This window comes from Mauremys reevesii, linkage group 5, assembly GCF_016161935.1.
Source record: "Mauremys reevesii isolate NIE-2019 linkage group 5, ASM1616193v1, whole genome shotgun sequence".
Classification (NCBI taxonomy): domain Eukaryota; kingdom Metazoa; phylum Chordata; order Testudines; family Geoemydidae; genus Mauremys; species Mauremys reevesii.
In genome coordinates, this window is record NC_052627.1 from 51,908,567 (window position 1) to 51,924,555 (window position 15,989).

At 46.4% G+C, this 15,989-nt stretch overlaps 1 long non-coding RNA gene across 1 annotated transcript; it reads right to left on the reverse strand.

Moving 5' to 3' along the window:
- Nucleotides 1-206: 206 nt before the first annotated feature.
- Nucleotides 207-4,243, reverse strand: LOC120406978. The gene is made up of 3 exons (XR_005599715.1): nt 4,097-4,243; nt 1,349-1,453; nt 207-265 (listed from the first exon to the last, which is right to left on the reverse strand). It is a non-coding gene; the product is annotated as an uncharacterized LOC120406978 (long non-coding RNA).
- Between the last annotated feature and the right edge of the window lie 11,746 nt (nt 4,244-15,989).

Genomic DNA, 15,989 nt, shown 5'->3' on the forward strand with positions numbered 1-15,989 from the left:
GAGACATCATGGCAGACAGAGAGACACACACACACTGTGTGTGTGTGTGTGTGTGTGTGTGTGTGTGAGAGAGAGAGAGAGAGAGATGCGCATTGCCCCTTTAAGTACCCTGACCGCACTCTAAGTACACTGCCTTTTTAAGTAGATCAGCAAGTTGAGACAGAAGCTGCTGCCAGGAATCTCCCTCCATCCTGAGCTGATAGGGGGGCTGCCAATCCACCATGGTTCCAAGCCCCCACCAGCTAGTTGCAAGGGGCTGCTCTTCCTGCAAGCAGTGGACAAAGCAGGCAGCTGACAAACGACATTATAAGGGAGCATTGCACAACTTTAAACGATCATGTTCTCTAATTGATCAGCAATGTAACAATGAAACAACGTTAACTGGATGACTTTAAGTGAGGAGTTACTGTAGCTAGCTACAGCATGTCCATTTCCTTCCACTGCTTTTTTTGTTCAGATATTTATTTCCTTAACAGTGTTTTTTTGGTGATCAATTCACATTTCCATTTCTTTGACCATCAAGGTTGGATACATGCACCCCACTAAACAAATCAAACATTTGTAACAGGATCCCAATGCAGTATTTTCGGTCAGAATGTTACCTGTTGGTTTTAGCAGCTCACCCGACTCTCTAATTTAGAGCAGTTTGCTTTTCCCAGTGCCATTAGTTATGTAATTTTCAGCAGACTTTTTGTAGGCTTCTAATAATGAACAAGCTTACCGTGCAACATAAAAGTACTTTAGGGTCTCTATACTGTGACATATCTAACTTTGTAAAATATCAAGAAGTGTGCGAGCTTGAAGGATCTCATCACCTAGAATCCCAGTCTCTAGGTAGTAGATTACTACTGATCTATACTGTATCTTTTCTGAATTTTATATATATATTGGGAAAAATCATAGCATGGGAAAATATAAAGAAATAAAAATCTGCAAAACAGTTCTATGATGTCAGCCTTAGAAGATGGCAGATTAATATTTTTCTATTCATGGTCATTAAGTAATGAATATAAAGGCTGTGACAATCATGATAGGTCTATTTTAGTCAAAGTCCTGTTTATCTGTTTTTTGGTTACACTTATATGTTTCTCTAGCTGAGTAGTAACCTTGGGGGGTTCTTATGGTCATCTGACAGACATTAACTATTTTCCAGCTACACATATGCAGGCTGAGTTCCATTTAATCCTTTCTTCTGACACTTCTTCACCCATATTATTTCAATGTGGAACAAAGGGACCAATCATGTTACCAATTAAATCATTAGCAATACACCCAGAACTGGACCTCCAACCAGCAAATGTCTTCCTTTTGGACACCTGGTATATAAAAAAAATTCCCTTAACCTTACCTTATAAAGAAAGCATGGTGTAGACTTCAGGGCTTCAGATTTTAAGAATAAGATAGTAAATTCTGTCAAGATTTGCACATGTACCAGCAAGTCTCTCCAGAGAGTCTGAAGTAAAAATTGATGGAAAAGTTTTTAGAGGCGCCTAGAAAAAGGTCTCTTATTTCAACAAACATTGTTTGATCACAAAATCCAACCTTCATACATTTTGTATCACTATCCAAGGGAAAGAGAAATACAATCATAATTTTTTTGGAGGCCCAGCAGTTAAGAAATTTTTAAAGCTGATGGAGTTTTAAAAAACGAGAAATCTTCCAAAGCCTTTGGAATACTTTTTTCATCTCCATAATGTTCGTTGGAGAAAGTGTCCACAAGGTGAACATTAAAAATGAGTTCCATTTGGAAACATGGCCATGTAAAATAGGCACTTAGCTACCCCACAGCACAGCTCTTGTTCCTATGTGCATTCATTGTCATTTTTGCTTTATTTCACTGAACAAATTAAGCTTTTACTACTTTTTAGTACTCCTTGGTCCGTAATATCCCACACTACTATGGTATGAGAGTGTGAGCTGGATTCGTTTACTTCTTTTGCATCATGAACAGAACATGATTCTAAGTTCTTATTCCAGAATCACCATTAGTGTGATGTATGAGCCAGAAAGAACTCATCTTGACTGTGTGATTCCAGACTGAGTTTGCGGGGCTGGCAATTAGAGAAAACAATCTTTCACTTGTAAACTGACCAGATTTGACTTAGAGCAGGGGTGGGCAAACTTTTTGGCCTGAGGGCCACATCTGGGTATGGAAATTGTATGGCAGGCCATGAATGCTCATGAAATTGGGGTTGAGGTGTGGGAGAGGGTGAGGGCTCCGGCTGGGGGCACAGGCTCTGGGGTGGGGCTGGGAATGAGGGGTTTGGGGTGCAGGAGGGTGCTCCGGGCTGGGACCGAGGGGCTCAGAGGGAGGGAGGGGGATCAGGGCTGGAGCAGAAGGTTGGGGCCCGGGAGGAGGTCTGGGGTGCAGGCTCTAGGCAGTGCTTACCTCAAGCAGCTCCCGGAAGCAGCAGCATGTTCCCCCCTCTGGCTCCTACGCAGAGGTGCAGCCAGGCAGCTCTGCATGCTGCTCCATCTGCAGGCGCTGCCCCCACAGCTCCCATTGGTTGCAGTTCCCGGACAATGGGAGCTGAGTGGCAGTGCTTGGGGTGGGGACAGCGTGTGGAGCCCCCTGGCAGCCCCTACGCATAAAAGCTGGAGGGGGTCATGGCAAGCCCCAGATCCTGCTCCCTGGTGGGAGCTCAAGGGCCAGATTAAAATGTCTGATGGGCTGAATGCGGCTCGCGGGCCATGGTTTGCCCACCCCAACTTAGAGAGACAAGGTGGGTGAGGTAGTATCTTTTATTGGACCAACTTCTGTTGGTGAGAGACATAAGCTTCCAAGCTTACACAGAGCTCTTCTTCTCTGTGTAAGCTCAAAAGCTTATGTCTCTCACCAACAGAAGTTGGTCCAATAAAAGATATAACACCTCACTCATCTTGTCTCTATAATATCCTCGGACCAACATGTCTACAGCACTACTGCATAAAGATTTGACTTGTAAGTCATGAGAGACAATAAACATGGAGCCCAATGATGCCGCTCTCCTTTTTTCAGGGCAGAACTGCAGTTTAATGGGGACAAACTTTACAAAAATCACTTCCAACATGGAAGTTCAAAGAAGAATAGGAAAAATGGTTAGCAGCCTAGAGGGACAGAATAGTGAGGAAAGAATAAAAGAGCTAAACATCTATAGCTGTACTGAGAAAGGAATAAGGTGTGGAAAAAAGAACACAGCTTATTTGAAGGGGTCAATATCAAGAAATGACCAGAATTATTTAGAATGGTACAAGGTGATAAATCTAGGGGAAATGGAATGTATTTTAAAAATGAGAAATTTAGGTTAAACATCAGGAAAAGAGTACTAATAGTATGATGTGTTAGGCTGTGGAATATTTGCCTATGGGAAGAGATGGAAGCCCCATCCCCGGAGACATTTAAAACTGCACTGGAAAAAAGCACTACAATATCTGGTAAGGAATAGTCCTACACTAGCAGGGAGATGGACTACATGATCTAATTGGGCTTTTCCAGCTCTATTTTACATGATTAAATTATAATTCTACAGTACTGGACAATTCTGATTTCAAATACAGAAGTCCAATGTCAAGGGAAATGTGTTCAACCCAGTAACCCAGTTACGAAATAAAAGTTTCCCTATTTTGAATGGAAATTCTGCAGATACTAAATGAGGATAACAATACTACATAGCATGATCAGCTATCAAGAGGTAAGCTAATAAAATCTTCACTTCAACCTTTTGTTTTTCCCCAACAAAGATACCAGATGATAAAACGTACAAAACAATTAACATTTTGGAGATGTTTTACATGGAGCCCCTAGAAAATGCTGTCATTTCCACCTGAGATAGACTCCGCCTGGATTTGATCCCTGGATTGGATAGAAAGTTGCAACTAACTAACTCTATGAGAACTCACAACAGGGGCAGATCTCCTTTTAAGGTCCCCATTCTGCAACTCTTGGTCATACTGAGTAGCACTGCCAATAATGTCTCCAACTACATGGGAATGATGACTTGTCTAAGTGCTATTCAGAGTGAGTGAGGGTTGAAGGATCAGGCTGGAGAAGTGCTCCATTAGAAAAACAGAAGCAGTCTCGTAAATAGAAGACTCCCATGAAATACTGATAGGTTACCTAGCATGTCTGTTAGCCAGGGAGTTCATGTAGTGGCCTATGTCTAGACCAGAGATTCAGTGGAGTTCAGCTCTTCTCCTCCTCCTGTTGACTCTTTCTGTTCTATTTGGAGCTCACCTGCTAGCTGTATAAAGTGAGCAAGTGTTAACAGTGTTACTTCAGAGAATTCCAATGTATAAATGCTTTATTTCTTAAAAAAATGGATCAGCATTTCAATTAACCCAGATCATGATCCTGTTGGATGAATTTCCATCTAGCATATCACTGCTGAATCCACTGTTGGTTCAGGGGTGATAAATTCGGCTACAGAAAAAGGGATACAGAGACTTACCACCCACCCTCCCTCCCTAGTTACCAGCAGACAAGATCTGGGCAAATACTGCAAAAAAGTACTCACAAACATTAACTCAAATACAACTGCAAATTCATTTCAATGGTATTTGCACCACTTTTATGTCAGTGAACTTTGTACTATTCAGTGACTGTTCCAAACATATGTGTGAACTTGTATTTGCATGAGTATTTCCACTAGAAATGTTCGCCTGGCCATCTTGAAAGCTCTGTGTGGTTTGGGAGGCATCTAAGCGGGAACAAAAACAATACCATGTGACTTAAATGACCAATTATACAGCATAAGTAGTAAATACACAAATCATTCACAAACAGCAAACATTTGAATAAATTGTTCACTGTGAATAGCTCACCCGGTTCTAATGGAGGGAGAGGAGAAACTTGGAGTTAAGGTGGAAGACTCTCTCTCTTACTTCAGCTGAAATCTTTCAGAAACTATTGGAATTTTCTTAAAAGATACAGACATTGCAAAGCTTAGAAATGAAGTATTCAAATTAATATAAAGTGGAACTAACTTCACTCTGCTCCTTTCCCAGTGAATGCAATGCCACAACTTTTAAAACAGTTTGTACAACACTGTTCCTCACAATACAAGTTTAATTAAAGTATACATGTAATTTTATATCGATATAATTCACTAAATACTTTTAAATCTAAAAATAAAAGCAGAAATAAAACTTTTTAAAAAAACAAATGCTAAGAATCATATCTAAACTGAGAACTGGATTTCAAAGGATCTGGATTCTTTTCATGTAGTAGAGTTTTTTGCCTTTCAGCTGCACTGAGAACTCTGTCTAGATTAATCCGTGTCCCATAGGCATGGAGATAAATCTGTTTTATTGTTAAATCTACCAATCAAATGCTACCAATTTACAGCTGTAGTGGGTCCTAAGAGGGCTGTGCCTTTACAGATGTGCACATTTCATACTGGTTTTGAAAATGTATGAGATAAATTTATGTGTAAGAAATGAGCTATACTGAATGCACAAGAGACTGTTCCCTGCTTCCGCAACCAGTGGGCTAGGGCTGTCAGCTACTCACTACTCAAGCAAGGGTGGGAGCTTGGTAGCACAAGCAGCACCTCTTGTTCACAGCTCTCTCCTCAAACCAAACTCTCAGGAGTAAACCCTCCCCTCCCCCGGATCGTATCACTTCAATGTTCATTGGAACACAGATCATTTGTCAAGATTGTCACCCAAATATGGGCCTCCAATAGCACCCAAGCAGCAGCAAAACTCTTTCCCCTCCCCACCAATAGCAAGAATTCTGTTCCCACTTGCAGACCGGAGGTCAGCCCAGTAGCTAAGCTCTGCCCCCACCAGCCTCCTTGCAGCAACAGCTCTTTCCCTGCCCGCCACAACAGCTCTGCCACTCCAGAACTTCAGCAAGAGCTCAGTCCCCACCCCTCAGCACCAGGGGCCTTGTCCCCTAGCACTGCTGCTCTACGGACTCTTGTCCTCTCTCCCCCACCCCCAAGAGTTCCCCTCCTAACACCAACAACACACATGCACCAAACCTGTTTCTAACAAGAATGTTGTAGCCTTGCAGCTTGCCATGGGAACTAAAGTAAGTCTGGGTGTGGGCGTGTAGAAGCCAGCATCTGTGTGGCAACAGCAGCAGCGTGAGGCTTGTCTGCTGCTGCTTTATTTGTTGATTGTCCCCAGTTGTCTGTGAGGCAGGAGGCAGCCACTCTGAGATTGCCACCTCTCCTTTGGTCCTACGTCCATTTACACAGGGAAAAACAAAACACCAGCAAGCAGCTAAAGCCCCTCTGGCTGCTGCAGGCTTTGGGATGAGGTAGCTACACTCTGCAAGGGGGATAGGACCTCCCCTTACTTCTTCCTTCTCCTAGATGGCTCCCTCTCTCAGGCTGGAGCTGTCACCAGCGGGACATACACCCTGTGCTGGGAAAAGCCTGAGCCTGCCGCAGGCTGGGGGCTTTGTGTTGAAGGCTGGCTCGGTGCCATTCCTCCTCCTCTTTCCCATGTTGCTCTTTTCTCCTGGTCCCTGTCAGGCGTCCAGCTGCTGACAAGCAAGGGGGGAGTCAAGGCAGCAAGGTGTCTCTGCTGTCTTCATCCCTTTGCCTGGCCTTCATAGACTTACTCTGCCTGCTGCAGGTATGCCATCTAATGGCAAGTCGCTATTACTGCATGGCTGCAAGAACTACTCAGCCAGGTGTAAATGTCAATTTTAAGTGGATCGTGATCTCCAGTGGACAATAGAGTTTTCCTAAGTGATTCTTAGGGGGTGGCAGCACTTATGTCATCAGTATGAAATCTATTTTAACATCTTTGCATATTCATTATATAAAGAACAAGAGAATCAGATTCTGAGACTACCAAAGAAATATTTTCAATGTCCATTAATGACTAACATTTAACTGTTGGAAGAGCAGGCACGTTGTAATAATAAGAGACTGAAGATGCAGAGGTGTACAGTCTATATCTGTACATCAGAGGGAGCATAATATAGTGGTTAAAGCACACAATTAGGAGTCAGGAGTGCTGGATACTATTCCTGGGTCTGTTACTGACTGACTTGCTACGTGACCATGGCGAGCCCACAAATATTTCTGTATCATTTCCTCATTGATAAAATGCAAGTAGAGATACCTACCTTAAAAGGATATTGTAAGGATTCATTTGTTAATATAATCTTACAGATTCTCAGGTAGAATGTACTATAGAAGGGCAAAATATCTCCCAACCCTCCCAGTTTAATTTTCAGATTTGTGCTGCTCTAAATATTTTCCTTCCTTCCTTCCCAAAGTGCTTTACACAGACTACATACATTAGAATCCTTCACTCATAGCTGAAATGCAGATTTTCATGCAGTGGTATGTAACAGCAGTTTAACAGCACAATTCTGCACTAAATTGTGGGCAAGAGAGCTTATTACCAGTAAAAATCCAACCACCCTCCATTCATTCCATTGGACATTTTATTAGGTTAAGATGGTTGTGTTTTGTTTTTAAACAAGAACAGAGTTGTATCTCAGGGATACTGGTTCTTCCTCCTGGCTCATGCATATTCTATAGTCTGCCTGGAAAAACCAACATGCCACAAAATAGTCAAAGTGGAGTAAATGTTAATAGGAAATACACCAATAAGACAGTGCTGATGCCCTTATCCTCACTCCACTTCCAAAATGGTACTGTGTATCCCATTCTCTAGGGCTTAAAGTTCCTTGAAGTTAAGAAGTATGGTACTACCACAGAACATATCTTGTGAGTCTTTTTGCAGACCTCAAAGAAAGTCTGATCTTTCAGGTTAATATTTAAAAAGTCAAGGTAAACACAGCAAAATCACAAAACCGGACGCAGACTAAAGCCCAGATCCACCAAAATGTTGGCTCCATCAACAAACTTACAAGGATCCATTCAGACACTTCCTGTCATCTCATGATAGGAACAAATTATCCCTTCTTTCCTCCATCCCAGCCCTGAAAGAGTCCTTGCATTTCCTCCAATCAAAGCTACCAAGTCACGCTATGACACATGGCAGTCCATCACTTCACTTAGCATGCTGAATGCGTGAGAGAAAGACTCTCACACCACACGCGTGCACACACGCGCACACACACAGTCCAGATTTCATAGTCTGTCCTCTTCCTTCTCCTCTCTCACTCTGGTCACTCATAAGTCAAAACAAGACAATGTGCTATAGCGACTTTTCCTTTGCCCAAGCTCCTCCTCCTGACTTTTCTACCATTGTAGTTCGCTGGCTGGAAGCGGGCAACTGATGTATTCTGACTCCTCCTTCTTCTTGTCCATTTTTCACTTGGCTCATAATATAATTTGAAATGAGGAGTCAAGATTGGAGATGAAAATGCATTTCCTCTTTTCTTCTGCTGGAACTTATCCTTATAGAAACATCCTACACCATTTAATGGGAATGAAATCAATAGGGTTCTACAGAAATGTAAGAGGCTTCTGTACAAATGACTCTAAAAACCTATACAATTTAATCAAGAATTATATACTTTCTATATTATATCTAAACCATCCTACAGAACTCTATAGCAGGGATATGATTTTCTGTCTAATTCTGGCCTTCTACAAAATGGGATACTGACCCAACAGACTGGACTTCTACATACTACCAACGCTACAATAAAAAGGATTCTGCATGGACTCCTCCTGAAGGTCGAAACAACAGACTGGACTTCTACATACAACTTCATGACCCAAGACTGTGCTGGGTGCGTTGGTCCTCCTCAGAATGGTTGAGATTAGATCTTCATGGTGATATTATCAAACCTATCAGCTACCTTCAAGTTGATCGGGTGTTTATGTCTAGTCCCCCTATTATTAAGATTATCTGACAATTTCCACTACAAAACACTGTATCATATTGCTTACAACTTTGCAAAACTTTAACAGTTTGAGCTGAAGTTTTCCATGCCAGGTGTCTACTTCAGGCTGAATTTTGGGGGGGGGGGGGAATTTAATTCATAATGGTTAAATTATTTCAGACAATGATGCTAAGAGAAAATGTTGTTTTGACCATATTAAAAAATTCAGGTGACCTTTATTTTTATATGCTCTAGCACCCTGATTCTTTGGAATGGTGACTTGAAATCTGGGGGGGGGGGGGCGCTGTGTCAAGGATGTGCTTTTTGCCACCCCCATGAAAATATAGACAAATTTGGCCAAGTTATAGGCCTTTGGAAAAAAAAATATCCGTTTGCACATGCTCAGTAGAGACTTGCTAGAGCTGTGCAGCTCAATTCCCAGAAGAATCCATCCATGCTGGGCATGCCCCAGCCAAGGGCTGAGCAGGACTATCCTAGCAACTGCAGCTCTGGGATGCTGCAGCATGAGCCAGGGCCAGACTCTGGAGATGACAGCAGGGAACCTCTCTATTCTGTGCTCTCAATTACGTGCCTTCTGCTGGGCTAGACCAAAGAGTAGGACAGACGTGGGCAAACTATGGCCCGCGGGACCATCCTGCCCGGCTCTTGAGCTCCTGGCTGGGGAGCCTAATCCCCGGCCCCTCCCCTGCAGCCACGCACGCCGTGCTCTGGCCCACTGCTCCCGCTGGGCACAGTGGGGAGCGCAGCTGGCTCTGGCCGGATGTCGCACCTGCAAGCTCGTGCTGCTGGTAAGGGGGCAGGGAGGGCAGTCAGGGAGGAGGGGGCGGTTGGATGGGGCGGAGGTTCTGGGGTGGTGGTCAGGGGATGGGGAACAGGGAGGGTTGGGAGTGGGAGTCCCGGGGGGGCCTGTCAGCAGGTGGGGATGTGGATAGGGGTCAGGAGGGCAGTCAGGAGACAGGGAGCAGGGGGGCCGGATAAGGGGGTGGGATCCCAGGGGGCAGTTAGGGGTGGAGGGTCTCAGGAGGGGGTGGTCAGGGGACAAGAAGCAGAGGGTGGTTGGATAGGGGGTTGGAATCCCGGGGGGGCTGTCCGAGGGTGGGGGTGTGGATAGGGGTTGGGGCAGTCAGGGGACAGGGAGCAGGGGGTTGGTTAGGGGGCGGGAGTCCTGGGAGGGGGCAATCAGGGGACAAGGAGCAGAGGGGTTGGATGGGTTGGGAGTTCTGAGGGGGGCAATCAGGGGGCAGGAAGTGGGAGGGGGTGGATAGGGGGTAGGGGCCAGGCTGTTTAGGGAGACACAGTCTTCCCTACCCGGCCCTCCATACAGTTGCACAACCCCGATGTGGCCCTCGGGCCAAAAAGTTTGCCCACCCCTGGAGTAGGAGAAAGTTGCCTGATTTGAACGATGTGGGGGATAAGAACTGGACCTCAGGAAGCAGGGAGTAGATGGAACAAGGAGCCTCGATGGAAGGAGCCTGGGCCTAAAAGCTGTTATGAGAGAGAAGAGGAAAACTGGAAGATGGAAAGGAGACTGGGACTGGCTGAACAAGAAGAATGGGACCAGGAACTGGGGGCAAGGGGGAGAATGGAACTGCCTGACCAAGGAGACTAGGACTGGGAGACAAGGAGGGAAAGTGGAGGTAAGGGGGAGACTGGGAGCCAGTGGGTTGTGGGAGACTGAGGTTGGATGAGGAGATGGGGGAGAGACTGGGACTGGGACTAGGAACCAGAGAGAAGGAGATGAAGGGTGAAGAAAGGCAGCTCTGAAATTAGCATCAGAAGCCTGAGGGGAGGACTCTGGGACTGGGTACATGAAGAGAACAAGATTGGGACAAGCAGCTGGGGTGGGAGACAGGTATGCTTGAGGGGCTGGGACAGAAAGGGTCAAACTTTGGGGAAGGGAGGGGCGGGGAGAGGAGAAGAGTTGATGCTTGCTAAAGCACACTTTCCTCCAGGGCCTGCAATAAAACCCAAGATTCTCAAGTCTCATCTTTCCTCTTGTGTCAGCAAACATCCTGTTAAAGCCACTGATGTATCTGATCCATGTAAGGGATGATGACCTATTAGTTACTTCAATAGTTCAAGTCATATAGGTCTGTGTGGTGGATATGAAGGTTCCAGTCATGCTGATGACCCATGTGACTGTCAGTGATAACTCATGATGAAATCTGTGGGTTTTTAAATTTTTTTTTAACCTAGAAAAATATACACAAAAACAACATTAAAAGAACATTAATAATGTTGCAAAGTCAAGCACTCAACAGCTAGGACATAGCGGGGAGGAGGGGAGAGGAGGAGCCTATGTGCTCCTCATTTTTCTGGGTGCCCAACTTGAGACCCTGAGGTCTGATCTGCAGAAGTGCTAGCACTCTCAGCTGCAACTGAATGTGGGGTGTTCTTTGAACATACAAAGTGCTATATATATTGCTAAGTACTCTGAAAACTCAGGTCCTAGGTATCTCAAATTGGGCACCCAAAATTAAAGGATACTTTTTTACCTTCATCTCTCCACCTCAGTTCTCCATCTATAAAAGGGATATCTCATCTCACAGGGGTTTTGTGAAAATAAATGTGATAATATTTGTGAAAACCTCAGATATCATAGTGATGAGTGCCACAGAAAAGCTCATGAGGAAATTAATAATTCTGTCTTCAGAGCAGGGTTTGAATAATGTGAAGTAAATAAGGCATAGGGCCACACATTAAAACAATGAGAAAAAATATTGAATAGCTAGCTGCTACATGAGCACCATCCACTCTCTGCACGGAACAAGGAACATAGAAAAAATAATATATGATGATGTGATTAAAAACGGCATCATAATGCATACACACAAGGGGCCAAATCAAGGTTTCACAGACAACCTTAATTCTGCCATTTCCTAATGTTTAGTGCTTGACTGTGCAACCTCAATAATATTCTTCTGACAAAGTTTTTTGTGTATAACACACACGAGTTATTCTTATACCCAGATAGTGTCAACTATTCCCCTAATGACAGGTTTCAGAGTAGCAGCCGTGTTAGTCTGTATCTGCAAAAAGAACAGGAGTACTTGTGGCACCTTAGAGAGTAACAAATTTATTTCAGCATAAGCTTTCGTGGGCTACAGCTCACTTCTTCGGATGGATAGAATGGAACACACAGATTCACCTTCTATGGGTCATCTCGATTATCACTTCAAAGTTTTTTTCTCTCCTGCTGCTGATAGCTCATCTCAATTGATTGGCCTCTTAGTTGGTATGGGTACTTCCACCTTTTCTTGTTCTCTGTATGCATAAATATCTTCTGTCTGTGTGTTCCATTCTATGCATCCAAAGGACTGAGCCCACGAAAGCTTATGCTGAAATAAATTTGTTAGTCTCTAAGGGCTTGTCTACACTACAGGACTATTTCGAATCTACTTAAGTCGAATTTGTGGATTCGACCTTAATAAGTCGAATTTGTGTATCCATACTAAATACACAAATTCGAACTTCTGAGTCCACATTCACGGGGCCAGCTTCGACTTTGGAAGCGGTGCACTGTGGGAAGCTATCCCACAGTTCCCGCACTCCCCGCTGCCCATTGGAATCGTGGGATTTCCCCCCAATGCATGCTGGGGGGAAAAATGTGTCGTCATTGAACCGTCAATCCCGCCCTCCCTGTCTTCCTTGAAAGCGCCGGCGGGAAATCTGTTCGCGCCCTTCTCTGGTCGGTTGCAGCGCGGACGCCGCAGCACTGCGAGCATGGAGCCCGCTGCGATCATCGCTGCACTTATGGCCGTTGTCAACTCCGCGCACGTTATCGTCCACCTCTTCCACAGTCAGATGCTGAGAAACCGGGCGAGGAGGCTCCGCAGCACGGTGAGGAGAGTGGCGCAGACCTCTCACAAAGCAGGGTACGCCGGGCAGTGGAGATCATGGTGGCACTGGGTCAAGTTCATGGTGTGGAACGGCGATGCTGGGCCCGGGAAACAAGCACAGACTGGGGGGACCGCATAGTGCTGCAGGTCGGGGATGACACAGCGTGGCTGCGAACCTTCCGGCTGCGTGCGGGCACTTTCCGTGAACGCTGTGCCGTGCTGTCCCCTGCCCGGACGCGCCCGGACCCAAGGAGGCGAGCTCCCCCGAGTCTGCACAAGCCAGTGGCCACAGCCCACAGGACACTCGCCACGCCACACAGCTACCGGACAGTAGCGAACCACTTTGGCGTGGGCAAATCTACCGTGGGGATTGCTGTCATTCAAGTAGCCCACGCAATCGTTGAGCAACTGCTCTCAAAGGTAGTGACTGTCGGAAATGTCCAGGTCATCATAGATGGCTTCGCGCGATGGGATTCCCAAACTGCGGTGGGGCTATAGATGGGACTCACATCCCTATCCTGGCACCAGCCCACCAGGCCAGCGAGTACATTAACCGAAAGGGCTACTTTTCAATGGTGCTGCAAGCTGTGGTGGACCATAGGGGACGTTTTACCAACATCAACGTCGGGTGGGCGGGCAAGGTTCATGGGTGTGTTCAGGAACTCTGGTCTGTTTAGACGCCTCCAGGCAGGCACTTTCTTCCCGGACCACAAAATAACGGTTGGGGATGTGCAGATGCCTACAGTGATCCTCGGGGACCCGGCCTACCCGCTAATGCCCTGGCTCATGAAGCCCTATACAGGCGCCTTGGACACTGAAAAGGAACTCTTCAACTACCGGCTGAGCAAGTGCAGAATGGTGGTGGAGTGTGCTTTCGGACGTCTCAAGGGAGATGGCGGACCTTACTGACTCGCTCGGACATCAGCGAAAGAATATCCCCGTAGTTATTGCTGCTTGTTGTGTGCTCCACAATCTCTGTGAGAGCAAGGCGAGACCTTTTTGGCCGCTTGGGAGGTTGAGGCAAATCGCCTGGCTGCTGTTTATGATCAGCCAGACACCCGTGCTGAGAGAATATCCCAGCGGGAAGCGATATGCATCAGGGAGGCTTTGAAAGCGAGTTTCCTCGCAGAGCAGGGTAACCTGTGACTGTCCACTTGATTTTAAGAGAGCCTGATCATAAACCAAGTTTTCCCCACTTCCCAAGGACGTTTTAAAACTAAGGACATGTTTTAGTAATTAATAATAAATCTTTCGTTGACTTTGCATTTCTGTTTCTTCGTTGAAACATGGAAGCATTCTGTGCTGGTTAAGGTGTGCACTGATGGGTGGGTTTGCAGGAAGGGCGAGGGTGCCGTCCTTGGATAGGGGTTACCATGACGGCTGTGGGTTTGGGCGTTGGAAGGGTGAGGGGTGGGGGGGAAGGGTGAGTATCTGCCCCTGGATGAGGTCTCTTTTTGGGGCTCGGGGCACCGGGGAGGATCGTGACTACGGTCCAAATGCATGTGAAGGGAAGCCTGCCTTTACATTCGGGGATGTCAGGCACCAGGACCCTGCACAAGCATACACATCAAGGAAAGACCCGGGGCAGCATACACCACACAGACTGTCCCTGGTGCCTAGTGACTGCAGTCTGTGTGTGCCCTGCAGTTGACCCTGCAGCCAAGTCTGTAGCATGGCACTGTGGGCTATGCAGTGACATTACAATTCCCCCCCCCCCCCCACAGAACAACAGAAAGTCTTCTGACACCAGAAACGTGACGGAAACAGTCAGTAACACCAAACCGCTTTTAATAATGTAATACACAGTGGGGGGTTTGAACTTGGAGTTGGGACTGGTTGATGCTGTAAAGAAAGAGCTTGTACAAATTTACAGCGCGACAGTTGTCTCTAACATTATCGGTGTGCTGCGGTGCAGGGACAGTTCTCACGGCCCCTACCGCCCCTCCGTCTTGTCACTTTGGGTGAGGGGGGGACAGGACTTCTTGGCATTGGAGGGCGGTTGCAGATGCACTGCAGGGGGGCTCTCTCCTCCTGACTGCGGTCTTGCAGAACATCTACAAGGCGCCGGAGCGTCTCCGTTTGCTCCCTCATTAGACCAAGCAGCGTTTGAGTCGCCTGCTGGTCTTCCTGCCGCCACCTATCCTCCCGTTCCAGGTGTGTGCGATGCTGCTGACACAGGCTCTCCCTCGACTGTCTCTGCTCTGCCGCCTCCGCTCTGGAGCTGGCCATCAGTTCCTGGAACATGTCGTCCCTTGTCTTTTTCTTTCGGCGTCTAATCTGAGCCAGCCTCTGCGAGGGGGATGGCGGGGCAGTCCGTGAAGGAGCCGAAGCTGTGTGATGCGAAAAAGTAGGTGATTTCCTTGAACAAATACATGTTTGCCAACAGTAAACACAGTCTAGTCATTTTCAGTTAAGAAGACCAAACAGGGAACCAAGTCTCAGGAGATCTCGGAACTAGTCCGAGATTTCGGAATACGCTCTCATTGGCGGCGCGATTGCACTGGATAGCGCACAGCGAGAGAGACAGCTGCATCCCTCTTGCACAAAGTCCTGGTAAGCCTTACAGTACAGACTGCTTATCAGATAGTGCTTAGCTGTGCTCTCCTGCTGGAGGCAATGTGCAAAGCAGAAAAGATGAGCGTTATGCGGCATCTCCCGCCAGTGACCGCGAAAGACCCCGTATGCTTTTCCTCTGAGGCCTGCAACACGTGGCTGTTAAGCGAGGGTCATTCTTATGCAAAGTAAAACTCTGTTAAGCGAGGTCATTCTTATGCAAAGTAAAACTCTGTTAAGCGAGGTCATTCTTATGCAAAGTAAAAGTCTACCATGCACAATAGTAACAGTACACTAATTCCATAATTAGATGCAGCACTTCCACAACGACATCACCCTGAGGCGTGTCAGGCGCACACAGAGAGAGCGGATGTTAATAGAAGCCCTGCACAGACCAGGACCCTACGCTGCCATGCTCGTGAGGCGATGGTCCCCCTCTACCTGAGGATGGCATGGCGCGGAAGAGTGTGCTTCAACGGAGCACCCAATAAAGCACCTCTCCCAAGAAACCTCTTGCTGAGGCTTTTCCAGCTGCTCTCTGAGAGCTTTTGAAATATCCCCAGAGGACTATTGCTCCATTGCTGTTTGTGTAGACCTGCTGTTTGTTTAGTTTCATATTTAAAAATGTTTATATAGTATTTCTATTTTTATATAAATCCCTGTTTCTTAAAAAATAAATGTTTCCCTGTTTGTAGCACTTACCGCCTGATCCTTCCCTGATTCCGAGTCCTGGTTGGCGGGGACGGTTGGTAGGGGATCTCTGTGAGGGTGATGAAGAGATCCTGGCTGTCAGGGAAAGCGGGAGTGGGTTCGATGTCGCCTGCGCCGTCCTCTAA